Here is a 15,017-nt window from a genome sequence, read left to right on the forward strand (position 1 = left end):
TCTTTTACTCCATACCCAACAATAGCTATAATCATTTCGCTATTTTTTTCCTTTTTAGTATTTGATTTCGATCACAGTGTTATTAATATAACACTTATTCAATTTCCATTGGTGATGGATGTCCTAATTCTCATTTTAAATTCAATATATGGAACTATTGATCTTCTATACAAATTTCTAGAAGTAGATGAGACAATTCTAGTTTTTTTGAGTTATTTTATTTAAAGTGTGTTTGTTTTAGAAGATGGATTTGGAAAAGTGTATTTAAATGAATTTGAGAATAAATAAAAATAAGAGAATTAAGAAAAAGAATAATAAGAAATGAAGATATTTAAGATGAAAGTTTATGAAAATTAATAAATGATGTGTTGCATTTAATAAATTAAAATTTATTATAAATTTTTAATCTATGAAAATATCATATTTTAATGCATAAATATTGTTTTATTTAACTAATATTGATTTCCTTCTAAATCTTTGCTTTCAAAACAAAAAAGAAAATGAATATACAAGTTTTGGCTTGATTGTTGTGTAAATTTTCATTGCTTTATGTGCTTTTGCACATTGAATCTTCACATTTCTTCTCAAATCAAACAAATCCTTAAAGTGATTCTGCTAAAGGTTTTATTAGTATTTTTTTTCCCATTTATTATTTAAACATGTTATGTTAATTTTGGTCAACTAATCTTTTTTTCTTTTCTAGGAATGAATTGTTATCTCTTCCTATTTTTACATCTGTTTATTCCTGAGAATTTAAAAGATTTCAGAGATTCCAAAAATTTAAAATATTTCAATAACGATTTTCTAACTTTTTGGGTATTTGAATTTTTTTCTTTATTGTATTTTGAATTGTTAACTATGAAGTAGTTTACTAGTATAATTAAGTTGAAAGTAAATATTTTTGTATATTTTTATTTTTTTTTTCTAATGCCTTTTGTCATTTTAAAATGGAGTTAATTCACTGTTTTCCAAATTGGAAAATTTTACTTCTTCTAAAAGAGGTTAGAGGTTTTCCATATTTTCTAAATCCATTTAATCGTATGTACATACCAGGTAATTAAAATAAGGGGTGTTTTTAAAGTAATTATAATTATTTGAGAAAGCCAGTTTCTTTTCAATGGAGCAAAAGATGCTTCTGTTGCTCCTGAATAAGATTTAATAATATTTTCTAATTCAACTATATTAGGAATTATTATATATATACAATCAAATGGAGGAAGGTGAGTACATTTATAAACATATTAATAAATTCAACTATCTTATTCTTAATCTAAAAAGTATTTATGTTAACGTGGATGACAAGGACTGAATTATTCCTTTCGTTAGTTCTTTGCTAAGAACTCAAAAAAACATACAAATTGTAGATATAGTAATTTTGGGTAGAAATTCATTATCTATGAAAGAAGTAAAAGTGACCTTTAAATAAAAGTCTTGAGAACTGAAAATACAAAGTATTAACTCATGTGAAGGTTTAATGGTGAGAGAAATATAGAGGAGAGGAAGAAAAGTTTTGAAATGTTTCAGTTTGAGATTCATAACTAATTAAATTTTATTTGAGATTCAATTTTGTTTTAAGTTCTGGGATATCATTGACGATATTTAGTAGTATCATAGAAATAAACTACAGTGTTATAAAATATTAATTATTGAACGAAAATTTTCATATGATTTAATTTAGGGGTTGAGAGCTGTGAAACGAAAAGTTCACTTAAATTACTATAAACATTCAAGCAACAGCAAAAAAACTCTTTTGGAGATGTAGGGGATCGAACCCTGTACCTCCCGCATGCAAAGCGGGCGCTCTACCATTTGAGCTACATCCCCGATTTGAAATAATGATTTACAAAATATAATTTCACAAAAGCTACGTGTTTTAAGAGTTTAATAAAATAATTAGTATCAAATATTATCTAATCTAAAAGCTATCAAAAATTGCTTTATTCAAATTTAATCAGACAACATTTATTAAGTAGTTTTTCGTTATATTCAATAATCATTTTGTTTGATTTTTATTTTACCATAAAATGTTAAAGATAATGACAAGCCCATAAGAATATAATTCATGTTAATGTATAGATGCGAATTGGGTTGTAAATTTAATCATTATTACGTCAAAAAGAATTTATGTTGATTAAAGAAGAAGAAGAATATTTTATTCTTACTCTTAAAGACCAAAAAAAGTTTTGATATGATAATAAATGAAGAAAAATTTAAGATTTAACGATGATAATGATTTATGGAATTAGTCGAAGAGGTAAAGGGATTTATGAGAATCGTTGAAAAGTTAAAAAATGTTTGAATTCAAAAGTTGATATATTTAGTTGTTGAAGTCATGTAATATATGTATTTAATAGTAAAAATATAATGTCACATGTGAAAAGGTAGAACCTAAGCATCACTGTAATGAGAAGCTTTTGAGAGTTTTATTTTTGTAATTTTTGTAATAAACATTAGAATAATCTGTTATTCTTAATGATAATTAATTATTTCAATGAAAAATTATTTATGAAAAAATTTTTATGAAATAATCAATTATTTTTAGTAATAATTAATTATCTAAGGAAAATTTTGTTTTCTATAATATTACAAGAATAATTAATTATTGCTTATAACAATTGATTATTCTAAACATTTTTTAGATTAATTTTTTATTTTCTTAACCTAATTTCAAATTTATAACAATCGATTATTCTAAACATTTTTAATGTGATTTTTTATTTTCTTAATCCAATTTCGAATTGGAGTTCTATAAATGAAATAGTAGGTTATCATTCAAGATACACAAAACTTTGGGAGACAAAAACTTGTTGAGGTTATCATTGAATATATGCACGGATTGATTTTCTATAGAAATTTTTAGAAGTAGAATGATACCATTCTGATCTTTCTATTTTGAGTTATTTTATTTAAAGTGTCTTAGGGTGTGTTTATTTTGGGGATGAATTTGGGGGAGTGTATTTCAATAAATTTGAGAGAAAATGGAGATGAGAGTGAGATTGATTAGATTAAGGAAAAAATTGTGAAAAAAAAGAAGAAGATATTTGAAATGAAAGTTAAAAAATGATGTGATGTATTTGATAAATTAAAAAAGTATTATAAACTTTTAATGCATATAAATATTATATTTTAATACATAAATATTGTTTTATTTAATTAATATCGGTTTCCTTTCAAATTTTTGCTGCATAAAAAGGAAAGTGAAATGCTAGTTTTACTTTGATTGTTCAATTTTTTGTTGCATAACAAGGAAAGTGAATATGCAAGTTTTACTTTGATTGTTGGGTAAATTCCCATTGATTTATGTGCTTTCTTTGTGCACACCAAATCTTTTGGCATTTTCGTCACTCAAATCAAAGAAACCTTTAGTTTGTGTTTGAATAAAACATTTCAACAATTATAAAAAATTAAAATTTACTGTATTTGAATTTTTTATAATTAAATTTTTTTTATTTTCTAAATAATTTGTTTGAATTGAAATATTTTACATTTCAGTTTCTTGTTTGTGTAAAATAATTGAATTTTCCATACCTGATAAAATTTTATTTTAACAATATTTATTTTAATATATATATATATATATATATATAATAGAAATTAAATTTAAAAAATTTATTTGTCAACTTAAACTATTTAAATTCGGTCACAAAAGGTCGATTTGGCCAAATTTAGGTTGAGGTCAATTCGATCGAATTCAACTGGGTCGACTTAGCCAAATTTGTCTAAGGTCGACTCGACCAAATTTGTCCAGGGTCGATAAGGCCAAATTTGGTTGGGTCGCCTCGACCAAATTTGTCCAAAATTATGATGGATCTATCTCGATTGAATTTCATCAAATTTCGACTAGGGCCAACTCTGCCACATTCAACCAATTTTGGTTGGGGACGACTCAATCGAATTCGACCTATTTTCTGCCAGAGTCAACTCAGTCGAATTTAGGTCGATGTCGACTCGACCAAATTTCGATTCGGGCTAACTCAACTAAATTTTGCTAAATTTCAACTAGGGTTAATTCAATCGAATTTTGGATGGCACTATTTGGGACGAATTTTGGTCAAGGTTAACTCGACCAAATTCGGCCAAATTTTGACTGGTGTCCACTCAACCAAATTTGGCAGAATTTCAGGTAGGGCTGTCTCGACCAAATTTGTCTGAATTTCTCTTTGGGCCGACTAGGTTAAATTTGGCCAAAATTTTTATTGAGGCTGATTCAATGGAATACGACCAAGGTTGAATCTGAAGAATTCGACCACAATTCGGCCAGGGTTAACTTGACCCAATTTTGAACATGTCCAACTTAGCGAAATTCGACCAAGTCCAACTTTGGTTGCATTCGACCAAATTTTTGTTAGAGCTGACTTTGTCAAATTTGGATGAATATCATCCAAGGTCAACTCAACCGAATGCAGCCCAATTTTGGACGAGACCGACTTGAATTTCAGTTGGATCAACTAGGCCAAATTTGACTGAATGTGATCGAGTCAGCCCTAGTCAAATTTCGGTCGAGTAGGCCCCAACCGAATAGGTCAAGTCAGCCCTAACCAAAATGTGGTCATAACCAAATTTGAATCGAGTTGGCTCCAGTCAAATTCGATGGAGTTAGTCCTAGTCAAATATTTAGGTCAAACTCAGCTGAGTCGACCCTAACCAAAATTTGGCGAAATTCAGTCGAGTCAGATCGAACCAAATTTCGCCCAAGTCGGGACTAATTGAAAATTGACTGAATTTGGTCGAGTCAATCCTGGTCGATTGTTGGTTGAGTCGACCTTGACCTTTTTTTTATCTTAACCAAGGTGAAATTTCACAACTTGTGAAATTTCAATTTCATTCTTTTTGTAATAAAATTCAAATTATATTATTTTAGCTGTTTGAAATACATCCTTATTAGAAATCTTCAATTTCAATTTATTTTTAATTTTTTCATCCAAACATATTATTTTATTTTAAAAAAATTTAAATCTCCAAATAAATCGAAGAACTAGTGATTTTACTAAAGATTTTATTAGTATTTTTTTCATTTATTATTTAAACATATTATGTTAATTTTTGTCAACTCATCTTTTTTTTTTTCCTAGAAATGAATTGTTATTTCCTCCTATTTTTAAATCTCTTAATTCCGAGAATTTAAAAGATTTCAGTAACGATTTTCAAACTTTTTGATATTTGAAATTTCTTCTTGATTGTATTTTGAACTGTTAATTATGAAGAAGTTTAGTAGTATAATTATGTTGAAAGTAAATATTTTTTTACATTTTATATATTTATTTTTCTAATGACTTTTGTCATTTTAGAATGTAGTTAATTCACTATTTTCCAAATTGGAAAATTTTACTTCTTTCAAGAGAGGCTAGAGGTTTTCCTTATTTTCGTAATCCATTTAATTGTATCACAACTAAAAAAATTCATATTTTCTATCAATTTTATTTTGAATTTTTTTTCAATTTTTGTTGTGAAAAGTTTTTGCAAAAAATTGCTTTGCAAAATATTTTGTATAAAACACTTTTCGCAATAAATTTTGTAAGAAATATTTGCGAATTTTATAATTTTGTAGGAAATAATTACCCAAGAGAAAATTACATACCAATTAAAATTCTTAGAAAAAATGGTAGAATTTTTTTTTCTTGCAAATATTTTTAACAAATTTCAACAAAAAAATCCCAGAAGAATTCTAATAGTGTATGTACAGACCATGTAATTAAAAATAAGGAAAGTTTTTAAAGTAATTATAATTTTTTGTAATAGTTTTCTCTAAATTATCTTAGTTTTTTCTTAGATAAAGATTTGAGAAAGTCACTTTCTTTTCAATGGGCAAAAGATGCTTCTGATGCTCTTGAATAAGATTTAATAATATTATCTAGTTCAACTATATTAGGATTTTATGGTTATGAGGTGTCTTCTACACTAGTACAGATTTTGCTTTTTACCTCGTCTTATATGTCTCAGTTGGTCAGGAACCGAAACATATAATGGCGCGGTGGCATTTTTGCAATTCCAGGCAACTTTTATGCCTCGGTTCAACGAAAACCCGAAGCAAAAGAAGGTTATATGCTTCGGTTCAAAAAAATCGGTGCCAAAAGAGAGTTATATGCTTCGGTTCCATAGACCCGAAGCCAAAAATGTGGCTGGATATTTCAAAAATGCCACTAGCCATTACGTCTTTGGCCTCGGGTGTCACTGAACTGGGGCCAAATAAGGCTATATGCCTCGGTTATTAATTGAACCGAGGCCATATAGTTTAATTAGGGTTCAAAATTGGCGAACCCCTCTTCTTCCCTACGCTGCATTTCTCCTCTTTCTCTCTCTCTCTCTCTCTCTCTCTCTCTCTATATATATATATATATATATAATATATATATATATATATATATCTACAACCTGCTGCTTCAGCCACCCACCACCACCACGCGAAGCTCTGCAACCACGTTGTGCTGCCACTGCGCTGCTCTGGCCATCGTCTCCGCGAGCCATCGCCAGTGGCTCTAGCGAACCGGGAAGCTTGCAAGGTCGTGACTGGGAAGCTTGGTTGAGTGAAGCAGTTAACGATGGATGAGTTTGAAACGTCAGTGGGGAAATTGCGCGTGGTTAACGAGTACATGCGACGCGGTACGAGGAATGAGAGTTTGTCGCGGAAGCTGACTTCGAGTTCGTACATTTCGAGGAGTTTAAGGATGAGCAAGAGAAGAGGGGTTGCGTTTCTGAAGAACATAAAGGGTGTGGCGAGTGGGTTCATTGGGGAGAGAGAGGCTACGACGGCTAACGCAGCGGCCGCCGCCACGGCAGCGGCGGAGAAGGGTCAGTGGGTGCGAGTGCGGCAGAGCGGGAAGTCGCACAAGGAGGTGTCGGCATTGCATCTGTGTCAGGAGCTTTAGGGGCACGAGGGGTCGATTTGGACGATAAGGTTCAATTTGGATGGGAGGTTTCTGGCGAGTGTGGGTGAGGACAGTAGCACAGAAGGTGGACTATGCATACAACTTCTTTGAGAAGAAAATCCCAGTGGATGCAGTTTTTCAGAAAGATGAGATGATTGATATCATTGGTGTGACTAAGGGTAAGGGTTATGAAGGTGTTGTGACTCGTTGGGGTGTTACTCGACTCCCTCGCAAGACTCACAGAGGTCTGAGGAAGGTTACTTGTATTGGTGCCTGGCACCCTGCCCGTGTTTCTTTCACTGTTGCTAGGGCTGGTCAAAATGGTTATCATCATCGAACTGAGTTGGGGGTTGAAGATGTGACTATATGGCTTCGGTTCTTACCATAACTGAGGCCAAAGGCTCTGCAAAATTTTTAATTAAAAAAAAATATTGTAAATCTATGGCTCTGGTCCCTCTGCAATCGAAGCAGAAAAGTGTTTTTATGGCCTCGGGTGATAACTGAAGTCAAAAGACACCCATTTTGACCTCTCCCAATATGCTCGGTTCTAAAACCGAGGCAGAATGACGAAAATAACCGGTTTAATGGTTTTAATGGTTTTGGAATAAACACATTTACCTTTTTGGATTTATTAATAAAATGGTAGTTTTGTCCCTGTGAGATATCAACAAGGCTTATGTGGCTAATTAAGTTTTCATCACTCAATTATTAATTTTATAAATTATATTTATGGGATGATTGAGAATTTCATTCACTTATCATTTATGTATCTGCATAATACATTGAATATATTATGAAGATGTCTATTGAATAATTAGGATAATTGTTTATATATTTCGGTCCAATGTATAAAGTAGTTTTAAATAATATTAGTATTTCATCTTATATCTGTTTAGGTCTATAATCTTTTAAACAATAATAAATAAATAAAAATTGTGTATATATATTTGTCTCAACAATTTTGTTTTGTTATTTTAATTAATTTTTTTTCAGGAAATAATATACTTTTAGTCTCTGAAATTTAATTTTAATCTGAAAATATCCCTGAATTGAGTACTGTTTGATCTCTACACCTTTTAAAATTATTGTTTTTTGACGTCAAAAGTAATAAATGACATGCAACGTGTTATTTTTTTATAAAATAAAAAACTAACTTGAACTAGTCAACACTTTTCACGATTAATTAAAAAAATAAAAAAATTAAAATATTCATGTCACCCTAACCCACTCTTTTTTTTAATTTAATTTATAATATATAATAATATATTATCAATATATATATTAATAATAATAATATCATGTAATTATTAATAGTATTATTATTATATACTGTAATATAATAATAATAATAATATATCATTATTAATATTAGTATTATTATACCAATAATAATATTAATAATATTATCTAATAATAAAAATATTATCATTAATATTAATAATTACATATCAATAATATTATTATATTATTAATAACATTAATATTATTATTATTATATAATCTAATTAATTACAAATATTACTAATACAAATAATAATTAATAATAATATTATTAATATTAATAATACCAGTATTAATAATTATATATCAATAATATTATTATAATTATTAATAAAATTAATATTATTATTATATAATCTTATTAATTACTAATATTACTAATATTAATAATAATTAATAATCAATAATAGTATTAATAATATATAATAATATTATCAATTATTATTAATATTATTGCTGATAAATTAATATTATTATTATATAATTACTAACAATATATTAATACCATTGGTATTATATAATTAGTATAAATATTAGTATTTTTATTATATATTATTAATAATAATATTGTTGTTATTTTTTTTAATATTAGAAATATTAATAATTAATAAGATTATAAAATAATAATATTAATATTAATATTTTTATAATTTATTATTTATTATTATAGTAATAAAACTAATATATAATTATTATTAATACTATTAATAATAAATAATAATAATAATAATAATAATATATAGTAATATTTTAATTTTTTAAAATTTTTATAAATAATTGTGAAAAGCTATACCGATGTTAGTTTTTTATTTTATAACAAAGTTAAATAATGCGTAGCACGTTTATTGCTATTTTTAATATTGTCTAAAAATAAGGATAAAAAATAATAATTTTGAAAGTGCATGGAGCAAATAGTAACCAAATTTCATTTACGGATCATTTCTAAATTAAGGTCAAATTTCAAATACTAAGAACATTTTTTCTTTATTTTGGTATTTCATGCATAGTAAAATACAGAAAGGAGAAAGAAGAATAAGAAAAGAGGAAAGAGACACCAAGATTGTGATATTATATCATAAATAGAGGAAATGGACCGAAAGAGAGTCAAATAGAGAAAGAAAATAGGCAAAAGACAGTCCCATCACAGTCTCAATAGGTTTTAGTCCCTAAGATTTTCTCTTAATTTCGAAATGGTTCCCATATGAAACTTAATCACTCTTTAATTCTTACACTTTCAAAATTCTTATTTTTTGTCCATATTTATTTAAAATCGTTAAAAATAACAAAAAGGAGTATCATGTATTATTTAATTTGTTTTATAAAATAAAAAATTAGCGTTGACTAGATCAACGTTTTACACAATTAATTAAAAAAAATTAAAAAATTAAAATATTACTCTCGGCTTACCATACGTTTTCTTTTAATTTCATTTATAATATATAATAATATATAATTAATATATAATAATAATATATTATTATTATTATTAATATAATGGTAATTAATATATAATTAATTATATATTAATAATAATATATTATTATTTATTAGTAATTATTATTATATAATATATAATACTTCTAATATATAATTAATATTAATATTATTAATAACTAAAAATAATTATATATTGATATATCAGTAATAATATTAATAATAATTAATAATATTATATAATAATACTATTAATAATTATATATCAGTAATATTATTATTATTAATATTATATAATTTTATTAATTACCCAAAATTGCTAATGTTAATAACAATTAATAATAAATAATAATATTAATAATTATTATTAATATTATTACTAATATATTAATATTATTAACTATTATGGATATTATTACTGATATATTAAAATTATTGTTATTATATAATAATTATTTTTATTATTATGTATTATTAATAATATTATTTATTATTAATACTAATAATATTAGTAATTAATAAGATTATATAATAATAATAATATTATTATTATTATTATTTATTATTATGATAATATACATTTATTATTATTATTATTATTATTATTATTATTAATAATATAGAATAATAATAATAATAGTATATAATAATATTTTAACTTTTTTAATTTTCTTTAAGTTAATTGTAAAAAGTGTTAGTTAGGACGACGCTAATTTTTTATTACATGAAAAAATTAAGTAATACAAAGTATGTTGTCTGTTATGTTTAACCGTTCAAAAATAAGGGCAAAAAACAATTTTGAGAGTGTAAGAATCAAATAATGATAAAGTTTCGACCAAAGACTATCTCCAAAATAAGATCAAATTTTAGGGACTAAAAACATTTTTTTAACTTTATTTTTTTATTCCACGCATAATAGAATACTAAAAGGAGAATAAGAAGAGAGGAGAGAGACACAAAGATTGTGGTTTCACATCGTAAACAGAGGAAATGGATCAAAAGATAGTCACCCAGAGGAAATGGACCGAAAGAGAGTCACATCACTGTCTCAATATGTTCTTAGTCCCTAAAGTTTTTCCTTAATTTGGAAATGGTCCTTAGTTAAAATTTGGTCATTGTTTGATCCTTGCACTTACAAAATTATCGCTTTTTTTTTTCTGGATGGCGTTAAAAATAACAAACGATGTGTCATGTGTTATTTAATTTGTTTTATAAATTAAAAAACTAACTTTGACTAGACCAACGCTTTTCACAATTAATTAAAAAAAATTAAACGTTAAAATATTAGAGTATATAATAATTTAATATAATTTATAACTATTATATATTATTCATTGTTATAATAATAATACTAATATATAATAATAATTATTAATAATAATATATAATAATACATACTAATATTTTAACTTTTTAATTTATTTTAATTAATCGTAAAAAAAACGTCGTCTTAGCTGACATTATTTTTTATTCAATATAAAAAATTAAATAACACGTAACACGTCTTTTGCTATTTTTAGCTCTGTTCAGAAATAAAGATAAAAAATAATAATTTTGAAAGTGTAGTGATCAAACACTTAGTGACCAATTTTTGACCATTGACAATTTTTAAATTAATGCCAGATACTAAAAACATATTTTTCCTTTTTTTCAAGGCTGAATAAAGGACATCTTTTATAACAGAATTCATTATGTTTTTATCCTTAAACCATAACATAATTTTGGTTTTCGTTTCTATCTCAAACTTTGATCATGTTAGGTCCTCATACTCAAGAAATGCATCAATATAGTTTTCCTTGTCCAAAAGTGTAACTGTTTTTTGGCGTGACAAACAGGAATCACACTGAACCTTGTAAGATGTTGGTAGGAGGGAGAAACTTGTAGACTATATCTAATGTGATTTGTCATGTATCGCATAAAGTCAACGTGTCGTTGGATAAAAAAAGACTGCATACATATATGTCTTTCTTAAGGAAAATGAATTTTTAACAACTTTCTCTTACAGCATGAGGTGACATCTTCTAAGTGGCTTTCTATTTTTTTTTTCATTTTTTTCATTTCTCTATATTTCAAAACCACTTAGCAAATGTCACTTAGGTTGTAAGAGAAAGTTGTGAAAATTTAATTGTCCAAATATCATTGTCTATTTCTTAACTATAGAAATCTAACAAGATTAAAGTTTGAGAAAGGGACTAAAAACTAAAATCATGTTATAGTTTAAAACTAAAAACATAATTAACCCTTATTTATTTTGTATACGATATTTGGTATGTTAAAATTAGATTAGGATGAGCTGACATACATAAGGCTCTAAGGGTGTATTCTTATTAACGCAATGTTCGTTTCAGGGAATGGTACTGTTTAAAGGTATTTGAGAGAGCGAATTTTCATGTATGAGCGTGTTCGTTTCCAATGATTTTCGCGGATATGGGAGAGTGTTTTTGGGAGATGGATGAATTCATCCATCCCCTCAAAACAACGATGATATTGCAGTGGAGTTAGGCATATCACGAAAATGCCCTTGTTGAGTCCATGGAGGGAGAAGAAGATGAGTTGGTTGAGCGTGGTAGACGAGGAAGAGGATGAAGGGGTGGGTTGTGGTTGCACGGAGGTGGTGGCTGTAATTGTGCTAGGTGGCGTGGTGGTGATATGCATCGGTGCTGCAAGTGTGCAAGTGTGTGTTGTGTGGATGGCACCGGTTACGTAACCGGTGCCTTAACATTGAAGGGGATGACACAGGTTATGACACCAGTGTTGTGTGTGTGTGTGTGTTTTTTTTAACTTTGTATAATTTTTTAAAAATTTAATTGGATAATATTTTTTACATTCATAAAAATTTAATTTTTTTTATTTTAAAATTTCATACAATTTTAATATTTTTTTAATTTGTATTAATTAATTATAATTATTTTTATAACATCAAATTACAAAATTATTCGTTTTTTTCATCAAGGGTATTTTGGTAACTTCCTAATTCAATCTATTTTTACAATTAATTTTATCTATCATATGAATCAAATCTCTCACTAACTTTCATAAAACTTATCTCCAAATCCACTCACTTTACTCTCTAAATCCACTCAAAAAAACACAAAAATCCATCCACCAAAATCTACATAAATCCATCTTCACACTCTCCCCATATCCACCCCCTCAAAGGAACACACCCTAAAGGATTGATTTGAGAAAGAGGGAGATAATTAATTTGAGTGAATTTGAAGGTGCAATTTGTGTTGTTTTTTTAAGGGATTTGGAGGTGATAGTGAAGTAGGTTTAAGAGTAAATTTTGTGAAAATTTGTGTATGATTTGAGTGATGTGACTAATAAAAAATAAAATTTAATGTATGAAAAAATTAGATTACCAAATATTTTAATGTATTTGAATCGAAAAAATAAAATATTTTAATTTTTTTCATTACCAAAAGAATGATTAATTTTTAATCAACACAATCAAAAAATGAAAAAGAGCAACGACCAGAATAGGATACAAGCATGCTGGGATCGGATACAAGCAAGCTGGAATTGGGTACAAAAAAACACAGAACCGGATACATAAATTCTGGTTCTTTATCCAGACCTTGAGCCCATACAATTTCAGCAGCGAAGTATTTTACAATATAATAAGAGGGTAGAATGGTAAATTGGCACAACTATCACACAAATCTCTTTGAAACAACGAGATTGAAAATATGTTGTAATTTCGCAAATCATCGCTCCTTTCACTCAAAATTAGCAACATTTTCTATATTAAATTATCACTCTCCGTTCTTTCACTACAATAAATCTTTCAATGAGAACACGCCCTAAGACTTTAGAATGATATTCCTAACTCATCTTACACATTTCTTGGAGTCCGCATGCATATGAAATTATCTCATAAAAAGGACTTATTGCAAGTATAATAATTAAAAAAAATTAGATTTATTTATTATGAAAAATAATATATTAAAGTATAGCATTACGTAAAATTTAGATTTATACTTGTAAATCTATCGTACTGACAAAATAATGAATAAAATATTTAATTAAATTTAACAATATAATTTATACAATAGCACAAGATTAAGTTAATGAATGTGAACATACAAAATGAAATTGACAATACTTTGACATGTTGTTATAATATGGGAATTACTTGAAAGTGGACATATTGATGATTAAACATGAAAAAAAATCATTATAAAATTTGGAAAAAAGTGAGTCTCAAAACGTTTTATAAGAGTTATTTTATGAAACTTATGACAAGTTGTTATACTACTTATTTTTCGAGAAAAATTTGACTCGAGAATTTGCTCAAAGTAAATTATTTTGACAGTGGAAATCAATTTCAAGACTTAGGTGATTTTGATTCTTGATAAATGGTTTGAAACAAGTAAATAAAGTATTTCAAAAAACAATTATATAGAGGTTGCCAAAAGACAAAAACCGCCTCATTTATGAATAACACAATTAATAGAACTTGATAGGTATATTAGAACTTAAAAATATACATTTCTAACACAAATTATCTTTGTGCATTGAACAAGATTACTTCTATATTATATGATTGGCTTAAGTATCATTTTGGTCCCCTAATTTGTTGGATTAATTCATTTTGGTCCCCTTATTATTTTTTGGTTCAATTTGGTCCTCTAATTCTTTAAAAGGTTCAATTTGGTCTCTGCCGTTAAGTCAACGTTAACATCGTCTCGATACATGTCACGTGTCATTTTGTGGAAATTTTAATTTTTTTTAATTTTTTAATTATTTTAAAAAAAAATTAAACTGCCACATGTCACTTTATGATTGTGACACATTTCAATTTGAGATTTTTTTATTTTAAAAAAATATACTGCCACGTGACAGGTCACGATTGTGCCACGTGTCAAGCTAACATTCGTTGTTTTCAATTTAGTCCTTCTATTTGAAATTTTGATTCAATTTAGTCCCTAATTTTTTAAAATGATTCAATTTTGTCATCTCCAATTTGAGATCAAATTAATAATTAAGCTTAATTACAATTTATATATTCATGTTAAAATAATTTTTTACCATTTATACATCAAATCACTCCTTAAATACTCATGTTATTTCATTTCTTACATTTTTCACTTGTAATTTTTTACACTTGAAATTTTCTATACATGTAAAAAAAAAAATAATTTGAATAGTTAGATGGAGTAATTTAATCTATAAATATAATAAAAAATATTTTAATATTATATAAGTTGTAATTAAGCTTAATTACTAATTTGGTATCAAATTAGAGAGGACAAAATTGAATCATTTTAAAAAATTGGGAGACTAAATTGAATTAAAATTGTAAATAAAGGGATTAAATTGAAAACAACCAATGTTAGCTACACGTGGCACAATCGTGACCTACCACGTGGCAATATATTTTTTAAATAAAAAAATCTCAAATTGACACGTGTCACAACCATAAGGTGACACGTG

The 15,017-nt window shown here is 26.7% G+C and overlaps 1 non-coding gene across 1 annotated transcript; it reads right to left on the bottom strand.

The window, feature by feature from the left end:
- Positions 1 to 1,751: 1,751 nt before the first annotated feature.
- On the bottom strand, positions 1,752 to 1,824 carry TRNAA-UGC (transfer RNA alanine (anticodon UGC)). The gene has a single exon. It is a non-coding gene; the product is annotated as a tRNA-Ala (tRNA).
- Positions 1,825 to 15,017: the final 13,193 nt, after the last annotated feature.

Source organism: Vigna unguiculata, chromosome 9 (assembly GCF_037176805.1).
Source record: "Vigna unguiculata cultivar grain cowpea cultivar isolate G323 ecotype 2 chromosome 9, ASM3717680v1, whole genome shotgun sequence".
Classification (NCBI taxonomy): Eukaryota; Viridiplantae; Streptophyta; class Magnoliopsida; order Fabales; family Fabaceae; genus Vigna; species Vigna unguiculata.